This window comes from Bos mutus, chromosome 9 (genome assembly GCF_027580195.1).
Source record: "Bos mutus isolate GX-2022 chromosome 9, NWIPB_WYAK_1.1, whole genome shotgun sequence".
Taxonomy (NCBI): Eukaryota; Metazoa; Chordata; class Mammalia; order Artiodactyla; family Bovidae; genus Bos; species Bos mutus.
This window is the reverse complement of record NC_091625.1, coordinates 22,955,729-22,982,088: the sequence shown is the minus strand read 5'-3', so window position 1 is coordinate 22,982,088 and position 26,360 is coordinate 22,955,729. Positions and strand designations below refer to the sequence as shown.

General features: G+C 38.9%; 1 protein-coding gene across 7 annotated transcripts in view; it reads left to right on the top strand.

Moving 5' to 3' along the window:
• The window catches only part of UBE3D (ubiquitin protein ligase E3D), a 166,695-nt gene that overhangs the window by 47,194 nt on the left and 93,141 nt on the right, over positions 1-26,360 (top strand). The window lies entirely within an intron of this gene.

The window sequence follows — 26,360 nt, the reverse complement described above, 5'->3', positions numbered from 1 at the left end:
CCGTCTCTGAGGAAGAGCATTCCTGGCAGAGGGAACAGAAAATGTTCTTATTTGAACAGATTGGAAGCTTATACTTGTCCTGTACTCGCTGATGGGTTTGATCAAATTTGTACTAAGAACAGAAAGATCCCAGTCTTCTGGGAAGTAAGAAATTCTTAAAAATTATTGCTTGTCTTTTCTTTGAATTATACAAGCAGTACAAGTCATAAAATATTCAAACAGTAGAGACTTACATAAAGTAAAATATGAAGGTTCTCCATCATGTCCCTCTTTAGAAGAAAAAAGTATGTTCTGTATTTTTCCACTTTGTTTTTTCTTTTTTGCATCTTAACATAATTTGAATGATACATGTGTATTTTTTCACACTTACAACAACAACAACACTGTGTCTTGGAGATTCTTTCCATGTCAATGCTTGGCACTTTATGAAATGAATGTACTGTAAGTATTTAACCATATTTCTGTTGATAATATTATGTTTTTGCTGCTTTAAGTAGTATTGCACTGTGTGTGTTGTACATTTGTTTTGTGATTATATATAGTTTTTATGAGTTATTTCTAAAAGTAGAATTACCAAGTCAAAGAGTATGACTTTTAAAATTTTGATGGTAATATCAAATTATTTTGCAAAAAGGCATTGCAAGCTTGTCCTCCTACATAAAGTTTCTATAAATATCCTTTTCTCTATACCCACACCCAAGCTGCCACATAGATTTTATTTTTGCCCATCTGATGCCAGTCTAAATGAAACAGACAGTTGACTATCCTTGTGTTTTATTGAGGCATGATCAGAGAATATGGCTTATGTATTTGATGCCTTAGGGACTTTGTTGAAGAATGTGTGTATGTGTGTATTTTTGTTGTTATTTAGAACTTCAGTTGTGTCCGACTCTTTTGCGACCCCATGGATTGTAGCAGGCTCCTCTGTCCATAAGATTTCCCAGGCAGGAATACTGGAGTGGGTTGCCATTTCCTTTTCCAGAGGATCTTCCTGACCCAGGGATGGAACCAGAGTTTCCTGCATTGCAAGCAGATTCTTTACCACTGAGCTAGCAGGGGAGCTGCACGCGTGTGTGGGCGCCCGTGTGTGTGTGTGTGTGTGTGTGTACCTTTATATGTTTAGGTTTATATAGTCAAGTTTATTACAACTTTTTAATTCACCCTTTTTATTTATTTGAAATGTGGCTCTTTTGCGAAGGGCATGTTAAATCTCACTATGGTTATGGAAAAGTCGTTTTCTTCTGGTTTTGATGCCTTTTTCTGCATAACATGTTTTGAAGCTACGTAATTAGGTACGTAAAAGGTTTGTGCCGTAACAACTTGACTGATTGCATGTTTTATCAGTAAGATTTTTCTCTCCTTTCACTTGATACTCTTTTTCTTTAATTCTGGTTTGCCTGATGTTATTATCACTGTATTTACTTCCTTTTTTAAAAAATTATTGATTTGTTATCTTGTTTTTCATTTGTTTCTTTTCAGCTGTCCAATGTTATCTTAGGTCTATATCTTGTTAACATATACCTGGTAAGCAGCATGTAGCTGGATATTTTAAAACTGCAGTGTGATAGTCTGTTTATTTTAATAGTGAACTTAATTAATTCTTGTTTATTGTGATTACTGATGTAGTTGAACTTAGTCTGCTTTTACACTGGTGGCCTTCTCTGTGTCATTGCTTTCCTTTGATGATTTGAAAGTAAAAAATGTCTATTTAAAAATGTTTTTTAGTGGTTAATGTTAAATTTTTATTACACATCCTTAAACTTGTTTTTAACATTGGTTATCAATACCTATATCTATTTAGTATCCATTCTCTTCACCAAAATAAGAAACTACTCTTAAAAAAAAATTTTTTTTTGTATATTCTTCTCCATTAGGTTTATCATAGGGTATTGAATATAGTTCTCTGTGCTGTACAGTAGAACTTTGTTACCTGCTAATTACAAGCTCCCAGTTCTCCCCTCCCCGACTCTCTTTCTTAACAAGGCTTCACGTTCAGTCTCTCCCTCCTAAGATACTTTCTCTCCTTTGGTGAGATCATTTATGATTCTGAATTCTGATGATGGAGGTTGCTTCTCCTTTTTTTAAAATATCTTATCTATTTATTTGGCTGCGTCAGGTCTTCATCGTGGTGCTTAATTGCTCCATGCCATGTGGGATCCTAGTTCCTCAACCAGGGATGGAACCCATGTCCCCTGCAGGGCAAGGCAGACCCTTAAGCACTGGACCACCAGGGAAGTCCCATGGTTGTTTCTTCTTAAGGAAGTATCAAGCCAAAGCTCTACCCCATTTGCTTACTTCTCACTTGTACTCCTGCATAATGGCTATAAATGGCTTTATATTTTTATTGTATAAGTGTGTTACCATAAAGGAGAAGGCAGTGGCACCCCACTCCAGTACTCTTGCCTGGAAAATCCCATGGACGGAGGAGCTTGGTAGGCTGCAGTCCATGGGGTCGCTAAGAGTCGGACACGAAATGTGCAGGATTATTTGATGGTTTTAAAAATATTTACAAATAGCATTATATTGTATGTGTATTTTTGCAGTGTTTTTCAAGTCATGATTCTTTGTTCCAGTTGTCTGATTTGATAAGTCTAATACTTCTTTTAAACTTGGAGTATAGTCAATCCTTGAATATCTGAAACTGGCTTATACCTCTTTTTGTCTCTTGGAAAACTTTAGGATTTTTCTCTTTATCTTTGGTTTCTAAGATTTCATTCAAAGGTCTAAATGTAAGTGTTTATTCAGAATTTTCTCTAATGTCATAAACTATTCTTGCCTTACAGATGCAGTGTTCCCTCAGTCTCTGTGAGAATAATAATTAAAGTCTTCTGTTTTTTTATTAACTCTTTTTCCTTGAATATTATTAACTTTTCTCTTTCTGAAAAGAGACCTTGTGTTTGGTAGGGGCTTCCCTGATAGCTCAGTTGGTAAAGAATCTGGAATTTAGAAAGATGGTAACAATAACCCTGTGTACGAGACAGCAAAAGAGACACTGATGTATAGATCAGTCTTATGGACTCTGTGGGAGAGGGAGAGGGTGGGGAGATGTGGGAGAATAGCACTGAAACATGTATAATATCATATATGAAACGAGTCGCCAGTCCAGGTTCGATGCACGATACTGGATGCTTTGGGGCTGGTGCACTGGGACGACCCAGAGGGAGGGTATGGGGAGGGAGGATGGAGGAGAGTTCAGGATGGGAAACACAGGTATACCTGTGGCAGATTCATTTCGATATTTGGCAAAACTAATACAATATTGTAAAGTTTAAAAATAAAAAAAAAAAAAAAAAAAAAGAATCTGCCTGCAATGCGGGAGACCCCGGTTTGATTCCTGGGTCGGGAAGATCCACTGGAGAAGAGATAGGCTACCCACTCCAGTATTCTTGGGTTTCCCTTGTGGCTCAGCTGGTAAAGAATCCACCTGCAATGTGGGAGACCTGGGTTCGATCCCTGGGTTGGGACAGTCCCCTGGAGAAGGGAAAGGCTATCCACTCCAGTATTCTGGCCTGGAGAATTCCATGGACTGTATATGTATAGTCCATGGGGTCGCAAAGAGTCGGACACAACTGAGCGACTTTCGATTGTGTTTGGTACTACCTTTCATGGTGTTGCTTTTGCCAAATGTTTGATAATTTTACTGAAATTCCTGCACTAGGATGTAAACTCCAGGAGAGCCAGGACCTTGATTGTCTCACTCTTTACCCCATCTAGATGAGTGCTCGAAGAAGTGCTCCAAACATGCAGTCTATGTTTACATCTAATGCAACCCATGTGAAGTGAATCACCCGTGGTTTTCTGTTCGTCCTCGTATTTCATAATCACTCTTTAGCTATTGATGACTGTCGGTTTTCATTACCTTAGCCTGCCTTTTTGGACTAGGGAGCGAGAACTCAGGAGATCCTAGTCCGGATGTGCCCATTTTTGGATAACTTTTGACTATTATGAAGAAGGAAGTAGTTCAGATTTATGTTATGGTGGTACACCTTGACTTCATCGTGATGAAGACTTTTTGTACTGCCTTTCTTTGGGAGGGTTAAACAAGGACTCAGTGCACCTGTCTCATCATTTCATGTGTTCTAACTGGAAATGTAGTGACTATAGTCCATTGTATTCTGTTGTATTTATTAGTGGACTTAAAACTTCAATCTTGGGGATAAGTTGACATCCAATAAATGAGCTTATTACTTTAGTTTGCCTATTCTGTAGAAGTACATTTGTTGTGCTTTTCCTCTGGCTAGTTTGCCTCAATGCCAAAGGTGGGGAGGAAAGTTCACAGGTTGGTAAACATCCTGTGAATTATTTACTTTTATCTTTTAAGGACATTAGTATCTCTGTTGGGGCATGACTGAGTAAATTGTAGACTCCCTGGCATATTTTTGGCACTTGGGGTGGTATATTAACTATTTTAGTCAAATTGGCTAGAATTTTTTTCTAGTGGAAGTGTGGATTGCCAGATGGCAGTCTAAAAGAGGAAAATAGCAAATGTAACTATGGTTTTATTTCCTTGAGCACATATAAAAAAGTAGCATGTAATATTTTTAGAATGTTCTTTCTAGCAATAGACACACATGTCTCTTAACATTTTGAAGTCTTTTTTTTTTTTTTTTTTAATCTCTTTACCCCTGCCCACTCTCAGCCAGAGTTATCTTACAACTCACACTCCTTAGTTTGCATGTCAAAGTTTAGATCTGAAATACTAACTTTTTAGCTTTGGACTCTTAAGTTCACTTCTGCAGTTTAATTTTGTTAATTCATTATTTCACCTGTTACCTCCTATTCTTTAGATTGGGGGTAATTTTTTCCCTCAAGGGACATTTGGTAATGTCTGGGGTTATTTTTGGTTGTCACAACTGGAAGGACTAATGGCATCTAGAAGTAGGTGGCAGTGGGGTTGCTCTTAAATGTTCTGGAGCCCTTAAAACAAAGAATTATTTGGTCCCAAAATTCCAGTTGTGCCAAAGTTGAGAAATACTGTTCTTGATGATTTCCTGAAACCAGGCTGTGTCTACCTTTCCACTCTGGGTGTCACAGCCAGAACTTTTCTTGAAATGGTATTTAGTCCAGTGAATACAAGAAATTTTACTGTGGCGTTATAATAGAGCCAGGCGAGAGAAGCCCTTAGCATGTGTTTGTTGCTGTTACTGTGGGCCATTACCCTGCTGCACGTTACTAGGTAACGGTTACCACGGGGACCGTTAGTGGTCCTGCTCAGCCATTGGTTGGTGCCACAGTGGGCCCCTCCCCAAAGTAAGCCACTGTCAGTGAGTGACCGTTAGTGGTCCTGCTCAGCTATTGGTTGGTGCCACAGTGGGCCCCTCCTCCAAGCGACTAACTGTCACTGATTGACCTTTAGTGGGGCTTTCAGCCAATGGCTGGTGGAATGGTGGTCCTCAGGTGGAAAGTGAGGTAAGAGGTGGATCCTGGCTTTCTCCACAGGGCCCTCTTGCTTACCCAGCCTCTGGCCAGTCAGTGAGCTGGCGTGTCCAGGGAACAGGCTGGGAGCTGTGTCTTGTAAGACTCCAGAGCCCTCACCAAAGCTGCCCCATTGGCCTTGGCCCCGCAGTGAACCTCTCCCCCGTCCCTGTCTCTGCAGCATAACGTCAATGGCCGTCTGCATGGAACACAGTCTTTCTCTTTCTCCCCCTCCCCAATTTGCGCAGCCTGAGGGCCAGTTGGGTTGGGCCAGGCCAGTTGGCCTGGCTCCTTCAGCGATGACAATGGGCGAGGTCTAGGGCCCTGGTTCTGAGGGAGCCGCCTGCCCCTGAGATCTGCGTCCCCTTAGGCAGGACTGGACCTCCGAGGGTGAAAGTTATTCCTTTGGTATACATTTACAGCAACATTGTTACCTGACTGTTGACCACAAGAACAAAGGACCTGACAAGAAGTTTGCAACAACTAACCACACCCCTCCCTCACCTTTCCTCGAAAAGGGCTTTGCTGAAAGCTTTTGGGGAGTTTTAGATATTTTAAGGTAGAAGCCACCCGTCTCGTTGCATGGCTCTCAATAAACCTTTCAGTTTGCTCTAAACTGACGTTTTGATGTTGTTTAGCCTCACTGTGCGACTGGCCAGACTTACATTTCAGTAACATCATGAGTCCAAAATCTCTGTAATCCCACGTGTTTATTTTATTTTTCCACATGTTAACTTTGTTAGAATAAATAGGCTAAATGGTAAAATAGTGTAACTATTGTAATACTGATTTCTGTTTCTTTGGGGCAGACATGAAGAATAGATATATTTTTGTTAAACAGGAAGGATTTCACAGGTATCAGGTTCTTTGTTCTCATACTTGTAAGAGAATAGATCTTAGGGGAATGTAATCATTAAGAGAAAATAAAGACTTTTTAAAGCTAAGTTGAATTCTCTTTTGTATAAGTTATATGAGTCCTACTGTTGGTAGTGGTTCTTTCTACCTTTTCAAAAGATACAATATCTGACTTAGGCATCTGGAAAATTTGAATTGAGAACTGTTCTATTTTCTCCTGTTAATAGCATTTTCTTGCAAAAGATATTGAGGGTTGAAATGTTGATGTGTTATATTCACCCCTAATGTTAGTAGAGTTTAGAGGTTAAATTTTACAGACTAAGATTTCTCTCTGTTGGCTAAATTGGTAAATATTGGTTCTAAATTAGAAGTGTTATTTTTACCTTAAGATAGTTATCATTATTGCTTTTCCTAATGAAGTAAAGACACATATAAATCACACCCATATGCATTTCATATACATAAAATAGTATTACTAGTTGTTTATATTCGTGAAGTGTGTCTTTATTCACGTTTTCTCCTTTATTTCAGAAGGAAATTTGAAATTCTGCTTAATTTTTCTTTCTTGTGGTAAAAATCACATAAAATTTACCATCTTAATCCTTTTTAAGTGTACAGTTTAGAAATGTTAAGTGCAGTTGCCCTTTGAACAACATAGGGGTTAGGGACACCAACTGTGCAGTAAAAAATCCACTTGTAATTTATAATCAGGTGTCTGTGTTTGTGGAGAAGGCAATGGCACCCCACTCCAGTGTTCTTGCCTGGAGAATCTCAGGGACGGGGGAGCCTGGTGGGCTCTCATCTCTGGGGTCGCACAGAGTCAGACATGACTGAAGCGACTTAGCAGCAGTCTGTGTTTGAGGTTCCTCTGTATCTGCAGTCATGAATTCAACCAACCACGGATTGTATAGTACTGTAGTACTTAACTATTGAAAAAAATCTGCATATAGGAGGACCCACACAGTTCAAACTCTCATTGTTCAGGGGTCAGCTGTATATTCGCATCATTGTAAAACCCATCTCCAGGACTTTATTATCTTACAAATCTGAAACTATAATATTTTTCTGCTTCCCCTAGCCTGTGGTAATCACCATTCAATTTTCTGTTTTTATGGGTTTGCTTTAGTGTCCTAGGGCTGCCATAAGAGAATGCCACAGACTGTATGGTTTAAACAACAGAAATGGCTTTCCTTATAATTCTGGAGGCTAGACATCCAAGATCAAAGTGCCATTAGGATCAGTTTCTCTTCCTGGTTTCCAAGTGAATGGTCATCATCTTGCCTGTGTCCTCATATGTAGAGAGAGAAGGAGGGGGAGGGATGGATCTTGCATCACTTCCTTCTCTGATGAGGCCTCATTCTTCTGACCTCCTTTAATTTAAATACTTCCTTAAAGGCCCTATCTCCAGACACAGTCACATTGAGGGTTAGAGCTCTAACTTCATATTCAGCATACGAATTTTGGGGAAGCCACAGTTCAGTTGATCACATTGGCTACTTCAGATGCTTCATGTAAGTGGAATCATAATAGTATTTATCTTTTTGTGACTGGCTTAATTCACTTAGCGTTCCTCAAGCTTCATCCATGTTGTAGCATGTAACAAGATTGCTTTTCAAGGCTCAATACTATTCTGTTGTATGCATAGACCACTTTTTGTTTATCCATTCATTCCTTAATGGACATTTGGGTTGCTTCCACCTCTTGGATGTTATGAATAGTTCTGCTATGAACTTGGGTGTGTAAATAACTGAGACCCTGCTTTCAGTATTTTGGATGGATACCCAGAAATGAGATTGTTGGATCATATAGTAGTTCTGTTATAATTTTTTGAGGAACCTCCGTAGTATTTTCCATGGTGGTTGCAGCATTTTATGCTCCCACCAGCAGTGTACAAGGGTTCTGATGTCTCCATATCTTCATCAGTATTGTCAATCTTGTTATCTTTTGTTTTTTTTTTAATAGTAGCCTTTCTAGTGGATATGAGGTATTATTGTGGTTTTGATTTTCATGTCTCTGATGATTGGCCTTCTTTTTATATACTTGTTGGCCATTTGTATATCTTCTTTGGAGAAGTGTTCAGGTTCTTTGCCCATTTTTTAATCTTTTTTTTTTTTTATTTTGGTGTTGAATTGTAGAGTTCTTCATTTATTTTGATATTAACCCCTCTTCAGACATATGACCTGAAAATATTTTTTTTATTCTGTAGGTTGCCTTTTTACTCTGTTGATTGTATCTTTTGATGCACAAAAATTTTAAGTTTGATATAGTTCCATTTATCTAATTTTGCTTTCTTCGTCTGTGGTTTTGGTGTCGTATTTGACAAATCATTGCCAAATTCTCCTTAATTTTGAAGCTCTGTATCTAGTGTGATAGAGACTATCATTGCCTGAAATACTTTGGAGTTAAAATTAAGTGATTTTGTGTTTTAACTGAGTTTGTATTTTTTACTGATAAAAACATAGATATTAGTTTATGCTAATTTTCTGTTCAACAGAACATCCAAATTTGTTACTTACTAATTGCATAGCCTGCTAAAACACTACACATGAACTTATTTGGATAGTATGTGAATACAATGCTGGAATGAATAAATAAACGAGCAAGTGAATGAAGGAATTGATATGTGTCACCAGCCCCTTAAGAGCACTTTATCATACCATCTCAAGTGGACATCTTCTGCTTCCCCACATAGGAGTCATGTGATCATGTCAGTGCACCCCAGTTAGGGACACTGACTCTGCAGAGTAGGTGAAACCTACACTTCAGAAATGAATGTCAAGTCTTACCTTTTATAAGTAAGGAAACTGAGGAGCAGTAAGAGAAATGAGTACAATTAAGTTTGTTAGGCAGTGAGAAAGCCACAATTAAAGCCACGTTATGATTCCAAATTCAGTGCTTTGTCATTACATTCTATAGTCCATCACCATAACATTTTAGGAGATGCAAAAATGTCACTCTAAATGTGTACTCTTTCTCAAGAACTGTTTTGTCCCTTGGTAGTTTAGAATATGTCAGCATTTTGATTACTCCTCAAAATACACTGCTTTCCCTACTATACTCAGTGAATATTTATGCATGTTAATATATAACTTCGGTAGCAAAAACTTCTGATTTATAATGTGTTCATATCTGATCTTATAGGTCAAAATTTAAGGTTACAAATGTAACTTTTTCAGATGTCCCTTGCCTTACCTTCTTAGGACAGGAAATCAATTGAAAGAAAGTTAATCCAAAAATATAGAAAAATAATTAGGTACCTCCAGGAAATATAAATGCTTCTCTGGAAAGGACTTTTTACACATTTTATCTTACCATATCATCACTAAGACTTACCCATCTAGAGACCACTCTTCATTATAAAGCAAGTTAAACACCCACTTTTTTGATCTATAATTGGAAAAATTCCTCTTCTGAGTGGACAGTGTTTTGTAAGGTGGCCTAAATTCAGGCTTGTTTTATTTGGAATTCGTGTATTATCTATGAATTTATTTATAATCATTAAAGAAGATACAGGAATACAGGAAATAAGATAATAATTTATAATAAAAATGAACTTTTTTTACTTGGAGATTCTAACCAACCAGGTTTCCTATGAAAAGTAGTTCATCTCTTGGGATTTCTTTCTTAGGGGAAAATCTGGTTTCCTTCTTCTGGTGTAAGAACATGAGCCAGGTATTGTTCTGACCTTTGGAGGTAAGCAGGAGGTATGGGGTGACTGGGACTGGATAAAGAAAGGAAGGGGAATGTGTATATGAAATTGTTTCTTCGCTTTTCTGTATTTTCTAATCATGTGTTAGGTTTTTTTTTTTTTTTTAATAAAATCTGAGATAGTTATCTTAAACTTTCACATCTGAAGAGTTTTGAGTTTTTCTTTTTCCTCTTTTTTATTACCTCCTACTCTGTGCTCCACAGTAAGAACATAGCGATTTCTGCCATAGAGGAACTTGCAGTAAAGTTAAGGCAACATGGTAAACGTATCCCCTGCCTCAAATTCTTAAAAAAAAAAAAAAAGAAAACTGCATACATGTTGAGGGACAGGAAATAGTATTCACTAGCTGTATTAAAGAAAAATGGGGAAAAGTTAAGAAATGTTTTCCTCCACTCCACCCCTATCCCAGTAAAAGCTGAAAAGGGCTGGCTGGCGACTGTGGTGGGTCCTCGGGAGCTCAGTGGCTGCTGCTGCTGGGGGTCCTTTGCTCACAGAGGGGCTGGGGTGGAGGGGTGGTCATCTGCCCCCAGAGATGCTCCCATTTCCTTGCTTAGCCTGTTAGAGTCTCCTCAGAAGTTCTCATTTGAAGAAAAGATTCCACAGCTGGTACAAAAATGTTTGAGAACAGCTGTTCTTTGGGCTATGCATTTCTCCAGACCCTGCTTCACTAGATCATGCCTTAGAAAAGGGACCCCATTTTAATTGTTAGAATGGCCTTCCTTTTTGGGGACTGAAACCTACTTGCCAGAAACTCTCATCCAGAGCTACCAAAAATTAATCTGCTAATTTTTGAACACCACAACTGTTGTAATATTTTAGATCATCTGACCCTCATTCCTAGCTTTTCTCTCCTCCAAGCTAGACCTTCCCAGATGGAATGGTTTGAAGCTTTCCTTTCCTCGTGCAGTCTCTCTTTTCACTTGGTCCCCTTTCCTGTTACCATCTTGATTGCCCCTAAGATGTTGCCACAGCATCTTATCAGATTTACATAGACTGGGTGAAATGGGGAAAAGCTAGAGCTGGGAGTTTATTCTCTGTGGCTGTTTTAGGTAATTTTAGGTACAAAGAGGAACTAGACAGGAAAGACTGACTTTCAAGAATCCATTTGGATTTGGACATTAAAAGTTTCCAACGCGCGGTGTTGAAAATGGTCATTTATTCAAGAAATACTACTGTGTTGTGTACTGCGAGGGCAATATTGAGCTAAAAGAGATCTGATGCCTTGCATGATAGACTTATTAGAGTCTAGTGGAAAATGCAAAGGTGTAACCTGATCAGTGCTATGAAAAAGATAAATGGTACTCTGAGAGAAAACTATAGGGAGACCAGGTTCAGATTCCATGAAGAATTCCATGAAGAATTGATGCTTAACTGCTGTCTATGTGAAGATTCTCTGGGCAGTGGGGAAAAGTCCATGAAAAAGGACCTGTGATGGGAGAGAGCACAGTGAGTCCAGGAGATAGGAAGAAGGCAGAGGTGGCTCTGCTGGAGAGAGAAACAGGGACAGGTAGGGAGGAGGCAGACCAACCCAGGATCCTGAAGGGCATTGTATAGAGTTTTATCTTTGTGTTTATCCTAATATCAATAAGAATTTTATCCACAGAGAAAGTGGTTTTAAGTTACCCTTCCAAGAATTTTCTGACAACCATCTAGAGAATAGTTGGATATGATAGATCAGATAGAAAGCTATGGCAGAAACTCAAAAGAAATGATGATAGTGGGTGATAGTAGGTAAGATAGAGTTGAGTTAGTAATGTTGCAGCACCTGGTGATTGATTGAATGTGGGAGATGAAGTTTACTGAGATAGATAACACTGGGAGAAGATTGTGACATTCAGTTTTACACATGTTGAATTTGAGGTACACTTGGTGTTGGAGAAGACTCTTGAGAGTCCCTTGGACTGCAAGGAGATCCAACCAGTCCATTCTAAAGGAGATCAGTCCTGGGTGTTCTTTGGAAGGAATGATGCTAAAGCTGAAACTCCAATACTTTGGCCACCTGATGTGAAGAGTTGACTCATTGGAAAAGACTCTGATGCTGGGAGGGATTGGGGGCAAGAGGAGAAGGGGACGACAGAGGATGAGATGGCTGGACGGCATCACCGACTCGATGGACATGAGTTTGGGTGAACTCCGGGAGTTGGTGATGGACAGGGAGGCCTGGCGTGCTGCAATTCATGGGGTCGCAAAGAGTCGGACACGACTGAGCAACTGAACTGAACTGAACCGAGTCATTATAGAGGAAACAGCACATAGAAAGTTAATATATAGACCTGGAGTTCAGATGAAAGGTTTGAGCTGGATTTGTAAATGGGTGAGTCACCTGCATATTGGTCATAATTGAAGCCAAGGGCATAGATGAGATTGTTTGCGAAGAGAAGATAGAAGGACTGAGCTATGAAAGACTACTGCATTTCTGGGCCAGATAAAGGAGAATGAGCCTGCAAAGGAGACAGAGGAGTGGCCAGAGAAGGAGAAAAGCTGAAAAGTGTTGTTTCATAGATGCTCATGGTGGAAAGTACTTTAAGAAGGTGAGAGTGGTCAGATGCTGTTCAGAGACCAGGTAAGATGTTGAATCGTAGATATACATCTGGGTTGGAATGTGTGAGCAGTGAGTGTGAGGTGATGAAACAAAGACTACACGTGAGCAACCATTTCAAGGATTTGGCTTTGAAGGGAAGGAGGAATAAGGGGATAGGGAGCTGACTGAAAGCAGGCAGGTTGGGGTCAGGCCCTCTTGAGCCTGTTTAAAAGCCAATAGATAGGATCCTGTTGAGAAGAAGAAATTGACTAGATAAGAGAAAGACGTTATGCCTGCTATGCTAAAATTCTGACAAGATGGGGATGGTACCCGAGGCTCAGATGTAGCCTCCAGCCTTAGAGGCAGGAATGGTTCTCTTTCTGTGATAGGAAGGAAGATGAAAACTGTGGAGGGTGGAACAGATTTGCATATTGGGTTTTGGAAAAATGAGAGAGACTCTTCTGATGGCCTCTGTTTTATTTGTAACATAAGAGTGATGAGGAACGGGCATGAGGGAAAGAGGTGGGGTCACAGACAGTGGAAGTAGAAGGAGAATGTTGTCGTTTAGTCACTAAGTCATATCTGACTCTTTGTGACCCCTTGGACTGTTGCCCACCAGGCTCTTCTGTCCATAGGATTTCCCAGACAAGAATGCTGGAGTAGGTTGACATTTCCTTCTCCAATGGAGGAGAACGGAGAAGATTAAAAATGGTCCTTTGGAGCAGATGAGGGTTTGGTAGGCATTGTTCATTGCCCATTTGAGTTTTGGGACCATGAATTCCTGGTGATATGAATCTTCCCCTCTGTGTGACTTTCTTCAACTTATCATCTACTCGAGAGTAAATTCCAAAGACAGAGTTAGGTTCACCAGCATTAAAGTCTATGCTAAGAGTATTGTGTTATTAGCAAAATATTAATATGATGGATCACAGAATGTACATGACCTGTTTTAACAAAGATCAAGTGTTGGGAAGTGGCTGTAGCTTCCAATCATTCACTGAGACTTAGTTGTTGTAAAGAAGAAATTTACTTTTAATTATATATTTAAAGCTTCTAAAGTCTTATGTTAAAGACCACCAGATTATTGATGGGAAAAGAACTCTTAAAATATATTAAGGAAAACTGTATACTTTTAAATAGAGCTCTTGCATTATTTAAGTATATACTCTGAGTTAAATTGTCCTCAAGATTTTCCATAGAATTTTTGTAATCCTACTTTGTGAGGAAATGTATTGGCCTTGGGATGATAATAAGGAAAGAGGTATATATACCTCTTCGCATCTGCCAAAGTTTTAGTTGACATTTATCATGTAAAGTGACAGCAGTGGTCCTGGTTGCTTCTGCTCTTATTCTAGGCATCTGGGGTGAAAAATGAACCTTGGATTCTAAAATCATCTGGAGTAGAGGGAAAATGTCAGTTTCAGGATCACTTGGGGCCTTTTTTTTTTTTTTTTAAATCCTGATGGCTGCAGGAGCCCTCTGGGTGCTTGCACCTATGTTGAAAACCAAGATAAATTGCACATTCCATTGTCAGCCTCCCTGTTGTTAAGGCCTGCTGCTTCTGTGACATCCACCCTACAGCGAGTGCTTGTCTCAGGACCCAGGCAGGGTTTCAGGCCACGGGCCTCGGGCAGTACTGCTGGTCATGGAATGCCTTCCCACCACTGCACCAGGTTAACTGCCAGAACCCTCCTCTAGCCATTTTCTGTCCTGTCCTCGCACCTTATAGATCATTAGTGATTCCCCAGGTCAATGACGGAGAAGGCAATGGCACCCCATTCCAGTACTCTTGCCTGGAAAATCCCATGGACAGAGGAGCCTGGTGGGCTGCAGTCCATGGGGTCGCTAAGAGTTGGACACGACTGAGTGACTTCACTTTCACTTTTCACTTTCATGCATTGGAGATGGAAATGGCAACCCACTCCAGGGTTCTTGCCTGGAGAATGCCAGGGACGGGGGAGCCTGGTGGGCTCCTGTCTATGGGGTCGCACAGAGTCGGGCACAACTGAAGCTACTTAGCAGCAGCAGCAGGTAAATGAGGAAGCCATCATCCTTGAGAAATAAATTTCAGCATCATAGGATAAAACTCACATGTCCTCCGCCACCATCTCCAGTTCCAGCCCCCTGACCCGACAATGAGTCACCACTGTAACCAGGTTGCTGTGTATTTTGCCAGACTATCTAAACATAGACATGTATGTATGTATGCCCTAGAAATACATGTGGAAATATTTTGTCTTCTCTTTTTTCTTATCATATAATATCCTTCTGCAATTTATTTTTTCTCTCAACATTATATATTCTCAGTGCATGTAGATACATATCATTTTTTTAAACTGCAGTCTGATATTCCATCTTGCAGATATTTTATGATTTCTTAAGACATTTATTACAATTATTTAAAATCTTTCCCTGATACTCACAGTTCTGTAGTGAAGACTGTATTCATGCATCCTTATGCACTTCTGTAAGGATTTCTTTCAAGTGAATAGAACTGCAGTTGCTGCTCCTGGAATATATTTATTTTACATTTTTAAAAATAAACTTTTTATTGGAGTAGCCTTAGATTTATATGAAAGTTGCAAAGTTAGTACAGATGGTTCTTGTGTACATAGCTTTCACCCATTTTCAGTTTCCCCTGATGTTATCTTAGGTTTCCATGGCACCTCTGTCAAAACTAGGAAACCAACATTGGTACATTGCTGTTAACTAAACTTTAGCCTTTATTTGGATTTCACCAGGTCTTCCACTAACATCTTCTTTCTATTCCAGGATCCAGTCCATGATATCACATTGCATTGATTTGTTGCATTTCCTTTGCCTCCTCTGGTCTGTAGCAGCTCTGCAGACTTTCCCTATCTTTCATGACCATGACTGTTTAAAGAAGTACTGCTTAAGCATTTTCTAGAATGTCTCTTAGTTTGGGTTGTCTGATTTTTTTTCTCTTGCTTAGATTGAGGTTATAGATTTTGAACAGAATACAGTTGTATCACATCATATCAGGGGGTACATGGAATCCACAGGCATCACTGACAGTGTTCACCTTGGTTACCTGGCTAAGGTAAGGCTGCCCAGTCTTCCTCACTGTGAACTGACTGTTTTTCCTTTTCCATGTTCTTTTCTTTGGGATTGAGTCACTAAATCTAGCCCACACTGAAAGAGGAGGGGGGACGATAAGCTTCACCCCCAGGAAGGGTGTACTATCTACATATATTATTTGAAATTTTCACTTAAGGAAGATTTGTGGTTTTTTCTTCTGTTTACTTATTTAGTTATTTTTATCTGGTGGACTCATATATTTTTATTTTGTACCTTAGGTTATAAACCAACATTATGTTGTTTATTTATATTTTCATATTCATAGCAGTTTTATTTTTAATAGCCCTAAACTGGAAATAACTCAAATATCCATCAATAGATAAGTGAACAAACATACTGTAGTGCCATGCAGTGGAATACTACTGAGCATTTAAAAATGAATGACTTCCTAGTCTACACAACAACACGAATACTTCTTTTTCCTTGTGAATTATTTATTTTTAACTGAATTAAAGTTGATTTATAATATTGTTAGTTTCAGGTGTACAACATAGTGATTCAGTATTTTTACATATTATACTCCATTTAAAGTTATTATAAAATTGGCTCTATTCCCTGTGTTATATAGTATGGTATTTATTTATTTGCTGTTTATTTATTTTGTTGCTGAGGTTGTTCCAGCTTTGGCCATTGGGAGTCTTTTTCAGCTGGCTCCTGTGTACTTTGACATGTCCTCAGACTTTTTAATTTTTGATCACTTTCTTACTTTCTGATACTGCAAAGTGCTGCAGACTCATCTCATATTTTCCCTGCTGCAACCCTTGGATTAGCTGTAAAAGAAGCCCTGGTTCTTTTTATTGAAAAATGGAATTGATCCTTACTGCTGGTATTTTACATTTTAATAGATAGTGCTCAGTTGTTCTTCCAGGGACTATTCTTTTTGTCACTTTTACTTCTCATACCTGTTCCAATACTTTATAATATCAGGTTTATTAATTTTGGCCAATCTGATAGAATTGTATCTTTTTTAAGTGAGTGTTTCCCTGATTCTGTGGTTGAACATGTTTGTTTATGTTTACTATCCATTTGAGTTTTTTCCATGAATAGCCTGTTCATCTTCCTTTGCCTGCCTAAGCTGATGTCTATGAGTCTGGGTGGTTTTGTGTGTGTCTTTGGTATTAGAAGTTCTTATAGATTGTGGATATTAATTATGTATCTGTTGAAAATATTTTTCCACCCTGTAACTTAATTTTAAACTTGATTTATGATGCCTTGTGAAACAGAAGTTTACATTTTGATCATATCTAAATTAAAATTATAATTGGAAGTCTTTCAGTATCACCCTTAAGGAGATCTTCTTTTGTGTAACACAGCCAATCATGCTTTTACTCAAATCATCTACTGAAACTGCTAATCTAAAGATCTCAAGTGGTCACCTGCTGAGCAAAAGTCATTTGCTTTTTCTCAATCCTTAGCACTGAACAGTGTTCACCATTTCTTATTGGAAATGGTTGCCTTGGCATCCTCTTGTTTTCATTCTGACCTCTTTGACCTCTTCCCTATACTCCTTTGACCTCTTCTCATCTTCTCCTGCCACATCTGCTTTGTCTTATACTTTTACTGACAGTGATCTCCGTAATGCCGTCTTCTCCTTTGCAAAGCTCATCTGCTCTCATGGTAGAAGCTAATTTCAGCTGAGTAAAACCTTTCATGTCTACATTCTCAGTCCTCCCTTTCACTTAAGTTCAGTGCTTACATCTCCTCTTGTCTAGATTGTCTCTGCCAGAGATCCCTCTAATCTCATATCTCAGATTGAATATGGCCAAGGTTAACTCGTTAGCACTAGCGTTCCTGGGGAATCTATGCTCCCTCTTGTTTGTGCCTCTGTCAGTGGCCACATGACTTTCCTAGTCAGCCAGGCTCAAATCCTAAAGTTGGCCTTTGATTGTGTCCTGTTCCCCCAACACCCAACCACTTATAAAGTCACATCCATTCTACCTTCAAAACCTCCTTCATATCTATCCTTTCTTTTCTCTTTATAATTACTATCAACCTAATTCAAGACTGTCACTCTTCATGTGAAGTTTATAAATGTTTCTTCAACCTATTTAAACTCTCTATATCAGTCTATATTCTGCAGCCAGAGCTGGTCATGCCAATCACACCACTCCCTTGTTCTCTTTCACGTACCCAGTCTTCATCTCTTTGGATTAGTGTATGAGGTCTGCTACAGCTGACTCTTCTCTCAAACTAAATGGCTCAGATGGTAAAGTGTCTGTCTGCAATGCAAGAGGCCCGGGTTCAATCCCTGGGTTGGGAAGATCCCCTGGAGAAGGAAACGGCAGCCCACTCCAGTACTCTTGCCTGGAAAATCCCATGGATGGAGAAGCCTGGTAGGCTACTGTCCACGGGGTCACAAAGAGTCGGACACGACTGAGCGACTTCACTTTCACAGCCAACTCTAACCACCTCAGCCCTGTCTTCTCCTTGCCTGTCACATGTTCTGTGTTGTCCAGTTATAATGGAATTCTACAACTTCTCCAATATTTATTCATTTGTGCAGATCATATAAAGTTCAGTGTGTTTGTTGTTGTTTAGTCACTAAGTTGTATGTGGGCTCAGTCACTCAAGTTGGGTCTGACTCTCTTGTGACCCCATGGACTGTAGCCCACCAGGCTCCTCTGTCTATGGGATTCTCCAGGCAAAAATAGTGGAGTGGGTTGCCATTTCCTTCTTCAGGATATCTTCCTGACCCAGGGATTGAACCTGTATTTCCTGCATTGGCAGGCAAATTCTTTACCAGTGAGCCACTTGGGAAGCCAAGTATGTTTGTTAAGATATGTAATTACCCATAGGACTCTAAGCTTTCCATTTCAACCTATATACATATTATTTTTGTAATATTCCTATAAGAAAGGAATTTATATGGAAATTGATATCTTGTTTATAAGTATCATTGCATGGGTAAGGTCTTCATTAACAAACCTGTAAATATTTTTTCTCTTATTATCCATGGCTCATAAACTATTTTTACATCTTAGGAAATTATATAAAAAATACATAGAAACTTGTTCTAGGTCCTGTGAATTTGGGGATTTTTAAAAAAGTTTTATTTCCATAGCTTCTTTTTTTTCCCATCCTTTTTTCTCATTTTAGCAGCATACAATCATAATTCCTTGACTGGTGAAGTGGCTTAACCTTACTAATTTTATCACAGAGTTTGTTTCTAAATCAATAAGGCCAAGAGGGGAAGATTGGGAGGCGTAGCTGACATTTTATAGGCTATGTTGTTCCAGTTATCTCTGAAAAGGGTTTGGGGCATAGTTAAGTTTTCTGAATAGAATTGCCTCTAAGTTCAAGTAAGATTTATATAGATACTGTACATTACATTCTGACTTTTCCTTAGGGTTAATATTTTTGTGGTTTCTATGCATTAGGTACTCTTATTTTTTGCAAACTTGATATAAATCCCTTCCTATTTAAAGTGTTTAAGGATAAATATAGTTTTAATGATCTAATAATAATAATATTACCCTCACTGATTGAAATTTTATTATATGCCAGACTGGTCCTAAGCTTTTCAATACATTATATCATTGAATCTTCATATCATCTCTGTGTAGAAGTGCTATGCGTGCATGTTAAATCGCTTCAGTTGTGACCAACTCTATGACTCCATGGACTGGAGCCCACCAGGCTCCTCTGTCCATGGAATTCTCCAGGCAAGAATACTGGAGTGGGTTGCCATTTCCTCCTCCAGGAGATCTTTCTTCCCAACCCAGGGATTGAACCCATGTCTCTTATGTCTCCTGCATTGGTAGGCAGGTTCTTTACCTCTAGCGCCACCTGGGAAGTCCTGAAGTACTATGGGTATCATTATTTATAGAAACCAAGGTTACTTGCCCAGTGAGGCACAGCCAAGATGTATTAGACTTAGGATTCAAAAACAGGGCTGTCTTGAAAACCTTTGACTGTGCCTGCCATGTATCCTTCTTATATCAATATTAACAGACCAGCATCCAAAAAAAAATAGTGGTGGAAATGGATTTATTTACTTAGCACTGCTTTTGGATTCTTTAGATTTATACCCTCAAGCCTTGTTTAAACCCATAAGTAAGAATAACTAATTCACTCTTTTTATCTACCTAATAAAGCCTAAACCTGGCTACTGTCTTTAAACCTGATTTCAATACATACTCTTTTTTTCCCTCCTGGTTGCAAACAGCAGCTTTAATTGGCTGCCCCTGAGCCCATCCAGGTTTATTTCTGCATTACCATGGACTCACTAATGGCTTCAGACTGTCTTGGTGATTTGGGGGCTGACCTCCTTCCCCTTCTTTTCCATATTTGACTCACAGGCAGGACTTCTCAGCAGATACTTTGTTTTTCCAGTATTCTCCACAGTGAGCCCTCATTTAGGTCTCCTGCTACATTTCCTTACCCTGGCCTTTGAACCTAATTCCAATAGCTACTTGTATATTCACCTCACTCTTTTCTCATCAAGGTAACTGACTTATTAGGCACTGTAACACCTGTAGATCCACCTTGGTCTATCAGCTACTTTTTACCTCTTTGGTGAAACCATTCAGTCTGTGTTTAAAAACAACTGCAACAAAAGTAGAACTTTAGGATAGGAGATGGTTTAGAAATGCTTTGTTTTTATCAAAACTCTTACCTAAATAATGCTTTAGATGGTTATGGATGTATTCAGGTAGTTAGTTAAACTTACATATAACCCTGCAATGTGTTCTTAAAAAGTAGTATGAACTAGAACAGAGTAAAGTAGTGATCAGTTCAGTCGCTCAGTCATGTCCGACCCTGCAACCCCATGGACTGCACTAATGGCTTCAGACTAATGGCCAGGCCTCCCTGTCCATCACCAACTCCCACCCACTCAAACTTATGTCCATCGAGTCAGTGATGCCACCCAGCCATCTCATCCTCTGTCATCCCCTTCTCCTCCTGCCTTCAATCTTTCCCAGGATCAGGGTCTTTTCCAATGAGTCAGTTCTTTGAATCAGGTGGCTAGAGTATTGGAGTTTCAGCTTCAGCATCAGTCCTTTCAATGAATATTCAGGACTGATTTCCTGTTCTAATTTAAAAAACTGGGCCTGGGGCTTTCTGATGCAGTTGTAGACATGTATTTCTTTCTTCTTTTTAGATTTGTAGATATTGTAGATTTTACTTAAAATTTTTAGCCATGTGTCAAGTGCAGTAATACAAAACTCAAAAGATTCACTGATTCAAAATTGTGGTGCTGGGAGACAGACTAAGTTAATGTTACTTGTTTAGATGGCTAAAGCTTTCTATTAACTTTTTTCCATATAAAAATTCTTTTAATGAAGCTATTTTTGGAATCATTTTGTCTTTTAGAAGCTTCTGCATACAAATGAAAGAATGAATTCTGTTGCCTCCAGAGTTTCTGAAATTCTCTGTTTTTCTGGGCATTTTTCAGTTTAATCTTATCTGGTATGAGACTTCAGCATTCTGAAGTTAGGACAGCCTACTTCACAGGAGAGATTCCCCCACCTATAGTTGGGGATGCTTGTTAGGGTGTTTGATATTGAGATGGCCTGAAACATTTGGGGTACTCAGGAGTTGTAGGAGGAGGGCATTTGACATTTTACAATGCGAAAAATATGGGATTGGAGTCAGACATGAAACCTAGTCCCAGATTTTCCAGTGACTAGCTGCAGTGACAGGACAAGTGACAGTCTCCTCCATGGCCTTTGTTTCCTCATCTTTTGGGGTGGGCATACTTCAACATTCTGCAATGCCACGACTTTTGGACACACACAAACGTTTTAAAGAGTGTGATCTCAAACTCTTTATTGTGTGTCCTTTTTTAAATAAACTGAACACTTAGTTTTCCTTGCTTATGATTGCAGTGTGTAGCCTCAGATTCATTTCAATAGGCATTCACTTAGGTTTCCTGTGTGTAAAACTTTCTGCTTAGAGGCATAGAAAATAAACATATAAATAAGACAGAATTTTAACTTCTAGACAAATTTCATAGAAGATACACGTGTTATATCCTATGATAGACAAACAAGGGGCTTTCTGATTGCTTCTAATTAAGGAAAATTTCATGGAGAAGGTAGCATCTGATCTGAAAATGAAGAAATAGAAAGATAATGGGAACAAGAGGTTGAAGAGGAAAAGAGGCTGATCAAAATTGGGAAATTACAGGATATATTTCTCAAAATATATTTCAAAAGATATTAATAGGTATTTTAGGGAGAGAAAATGATGCCAAAGTCCAATAATACTAACACTAAATGAGAGTGTTATACTGTGCAGTAATTGTTGCCTATTATTACTACCCTAACCATTTTGTTATTAAACAAATTTGTTAATCAGTGACTCAGTGAAACTGTGTATATAGATAGTTTTAACTGCTATCCTGCTCAGCACCCTAATATTCTAAAGGTAAATATGAGTTACTAAGAGTAACTTAAAGTACTTACTATTTATGAATCTTACATGTTCCATGGGAACACTGGGTCCAAAGAATATATTTTTGAGACACTGTGTAAGAAGATCCTATGTATCAATGGAGCAAAATAAATATAGAAAGCAAGATTTCCTGATATAAACTGAACCAAAGTTTGAAAATAGGAGTTTAAGGAAGTAAGAGATTAAAACCGAAGAATGCATATATGCACACATGCCATTTTCTTGTCAGCCAGTTGGTGTCAGTGTGTGCCAAGGGTAGCTTGGTTACATCCAGCAAGGGGAAGAGATTGGAGGGCAGTCACAGGTCTGTAATTTCCAGCAATGCCTGTTTACCAAAGGGAGACAATTCATAAAAGAATTTATATCTGTTTACACTTTTTAAATGAATATATTTTAAACCACTTAAATAATGAGTTGTACTTTGCTAACACACACTTGCACTACTGTACACTACCTACCCCACTGTACACACAGAGAAGATGGAAGATTTATTTATTTGTTTGTTCATGAATTCATCAAATAGATGGTATGTCAGGTGATAGGTACACATTAGCAAATAAAAACTACAAAACTGTTGCTCCTGTAGAATATGCAGTCTAAGAGTGGAACTAACCTGTATCTAGCTTTGTGTGTTTTGAAGAATATCACTACTTACCTGGTGACTACATGGAAGAGACCCAGAAGGCTAAGTTAGTTCTTAGTAAAGGACTCAAATAGAAGTAATCTCAAGAATGGTTCACAAGACAGAATGTGTCCAACAGTACTTCTGTGCCCACTAGCCTCTTGAATTGGACTCTGCCCAGTGTGCTGGCTTCCCAGGATTATAGCTACAGGTAAACTAGCTTGTGTAGAATTAAAACCACTGGGTTTGTTATGCAAGTATACACACAAGGCTAGTGTTATTCACTCTAGTGCCCATGGCCCACAGAGTGGACAGATAACCAGCTGGCCCCAAACTGTCATCCCACTTCCAGCTCTCACTTCCATTGGAAAACTGAGTTTCTCCCACTTTATCTTCCCTTCCCTAAAGAATGCAGGTGTTTTTACAGAGACAAACTACAGATCCCATTTCTTTACCTTGGAGACACGACCTATAAATGTCAGAGGGCTTATTTGACATCTTAGCATATTTATATAGACTCTCTGTGTTTGTACTGAAATCTATGGCAACAAAAGAAAATTTAATAAAATTTTTTAATTTACTTTTTTTTTTTAGCATGAAGATCTTGACTTTTTTTTAATTGATGCACTTAAAACTTTTGCAGGTGACACTAATTAATGCTACTGTGACTTGTATATTTAATTCTCTGGAACCATAGTGATTGTGCCTGGTAGCTCTGTTTCCTGAGGCTGTGCGCTTGGCAGATTTATGGCTAATCAGAACTTTGGTTTTAAAAAAAAAAACAAACCTTAAGGGAAAATTCCAAAAGTTGGGAATTCAGGAAATACTCAGGGGAAGATAGTTTTTGTTCAGCCAGTTTAGCAGGTAAATGTTAATTGATTATGGATTGCTCTGCTTGTGTTCTCTTTATTTTTAATCTTTAAAATGATAACTTTTTATGAGTAGAATTTATCCTTTTTACTTTCTTACATAAGATCTTCCTCAGCAAAAATTTTGGGGGATGGCAGATTTACTTATAAGCACTGAGGGCATAGTTTAGAATCATCATCCATTCTTCACTATATACTTTAACTCACTGTGAAAGCTAAATAAAGGGTCTATTTAGATACTTGTAAAAATGGTTTGTTATCCAATTCACAAGATTGTTATGAAAAAACTACCTAATCCTTACCTAACTCAATATATTAATAAACCAGTGCCATGTATTCATTTAATAACCATGGTACTAGGAAAAATGAGTTATTGCTGGCAAGTTAAATATAAAACACCACCTTCTTGGTATCATTTGGATTACTTGATGGTGTGTGATGATTTTAAAATGTCTACCAGTTCTTTATCCCTCCTTTTAAGAGATGAAGCTTAATTTTCTTGTCTCTTGGATGTAAGCTGATCTTAGGAACTCATTTCTAATGAGGAGAACAAAATGGATGTGCCTGGGGACCTCCCTGGTGGTCCAGTGGTTGAGAATCTGCCTGCCAATGCAGAGGACTCAGGTTTGATCCCTGGTCCAGGAAGATCGCACGTGCTTCAGAGCAGCTAAGCCCCTGCACCACAACTACTGAGCCCACACGTCACAGTGCCCTAATGGCTGGAGCCTAGGCTTCACAAGAGAAGCCACCTCAATGAGAAACCTGCACACTGTGAGAAAAGAGTAGCCCCTGCTTGCCACAACTAGAGAAAGTCTGCACTCCCCAAAAGACCCAGCTTAGCCAGAGTAAATAAGTAAATAAATAAAATAAGAGAGACCAAATTCCATTAAAAAAAAATCAAAAAAACAAAGTGGGTGTACCCAAGAGTGGATTCTGAGAGTAGGTTATGAAAGGCACAGAGGATTCCTCCTTGCTGTGGGTCTCAAATAACTGTCTCTGGGGGAATCCAGATGCCAGCTGTCAGATGACTGTCTTCCCTGCTGGCATCTTGGCTACCAGCTCGTGAGAGATCCTGAATCAGAGCCACTCAGCTCAGCCCTTCCCAGATTCCTGTCGCACAGAAACCATCAGGTATTTGTTTTAGCTGCCAAGTTTTGGAGTGGTTATTATGCAGCAGCAGATGACTAACTGCAGGGATAAGACAGAAACCTGGAGTCCCAGGACATACTGCCCTCACCTCCAGCAAATTTCAGGGGCTGTGAATCCCATGAAATTGGATAAAAAAATTTGTGTGTATTATGCATGGGTATTTCTCTTGGCAAGTATTCAAAGCTTTCATCCATTTCTAAGAGGAGACTTTAATCTCTGAAAGGCTCCAAGTCTGTTTTTATTCAGAGGAAATAGAGCAGTGGGACCCAGAGAAAGATAGAAAGGTTTCGTTGTGGGAAACATCTCTTACGTGTAAGTAATTGATGGGTATTTGCTGACGAAAGCTGGACTGAATCAGGCTTTAAAAAGTGAAAAGAACTTACACAGCCACGTGGGATGGTTCTCTTTCAAAATGTGCTTGGTTTTTAGATCAGGGTGGGCAGCTTCCAGCTAGCAGGACAAGTTCAGGATGCCCCCAACTCTCTTGCTTTTGTAAATAAAATTTTATTGATACACAGCCATGTACATTTGTATAAACATTGTCTGTGGCTTCTTTTGCCATATAAGTTGTGACATATCCCACAAGCCTAATAAATTTATGATCTGACCCTTTGCGATAAGGTTTACTGACTTTTACTTTTTAATGCTGTGATGAGACTGGCATTCCTGGCTTAAAAATAGTAACTAAGATGCATGTTTCCAACTGGTGAGTGAGTACACTCCTTGCCATGTAGCAGACTATGTTACAGATAAATAATCTATTAACAGTTATTCTCCAGGCCCCAGAGGAGTAATTACCATCCTGATGTAAGGAAGAAGTGGCTGTCCAGACAGCCTCCTGGAGAAATGAGGTGTGTAGAACAGAGGGCCAGGGTTAATGATGCTGGATCAGAGGTGAGTACCCCAGAGGCCTTGACTGCTCACAATGGCTCTTTCGCCCTGAGGGGTATAAATAGGAGAGCTTGCTGTAACTTGTTACCCATAAAGGAGCTCTTGTTTCCTCTGTATGTGTGTCAATAACTTGACATCTTTTTTTTTTCCCCCTCAAAGAATTTTCTTTCTTTTTTATTTTTTTTATTTTCTCCCATTCTGAAGGCTGTCTTTTCACCTTGCTAATAGTTTCCTTTGATGTGCAGAAGCTTTTAAGTTTAATTAGGTCCCATTTGTTTATTTTTGCTTTTATTTCCAGTATTCTGGGAGGTGGGTCATAGAGGATCCTGCTGTGATGTATGTCAGAGAGTGTTTTGCCTATGTTCTCCTCTAGGAGTTTTATAGTTTCTGGTCTTACGTTGAGATCTTTAATCCATTTTGAGTTTATTTTTGTATATGGTGTTAGAAAGTGTTCTAGTTTCATTCTTTTACAAGTGGTTGACCAGATTTCCCAGCACCACTTGTTAAAGAGATTGTCTTTAATCCATTGTATATTCTTGCCTCCTTTGTCAAAGATAAGGTGTCCATATGTGCGTGGACTTATCTCTGGGCTTTCTATTTTGTTCCATTGATCAATATTTCTGTCTTTGTGCCAGTACCATACTGTCTTGATAACTGTGGCTTTGTAATAGAGCCTGAAGTCAGGTAGGTTGATTCCTCCAGTTCCATTCTTCTTTCTCAAGATCGCTTTGGCTATTTGAGGTTTTTTGTATTTCCATACAAATTGTGAAATTATTTGTTCTAGCTCTGTGAAGAATACTGTTGGTAGCTTGATAGGGATTGCATTGAATCTAT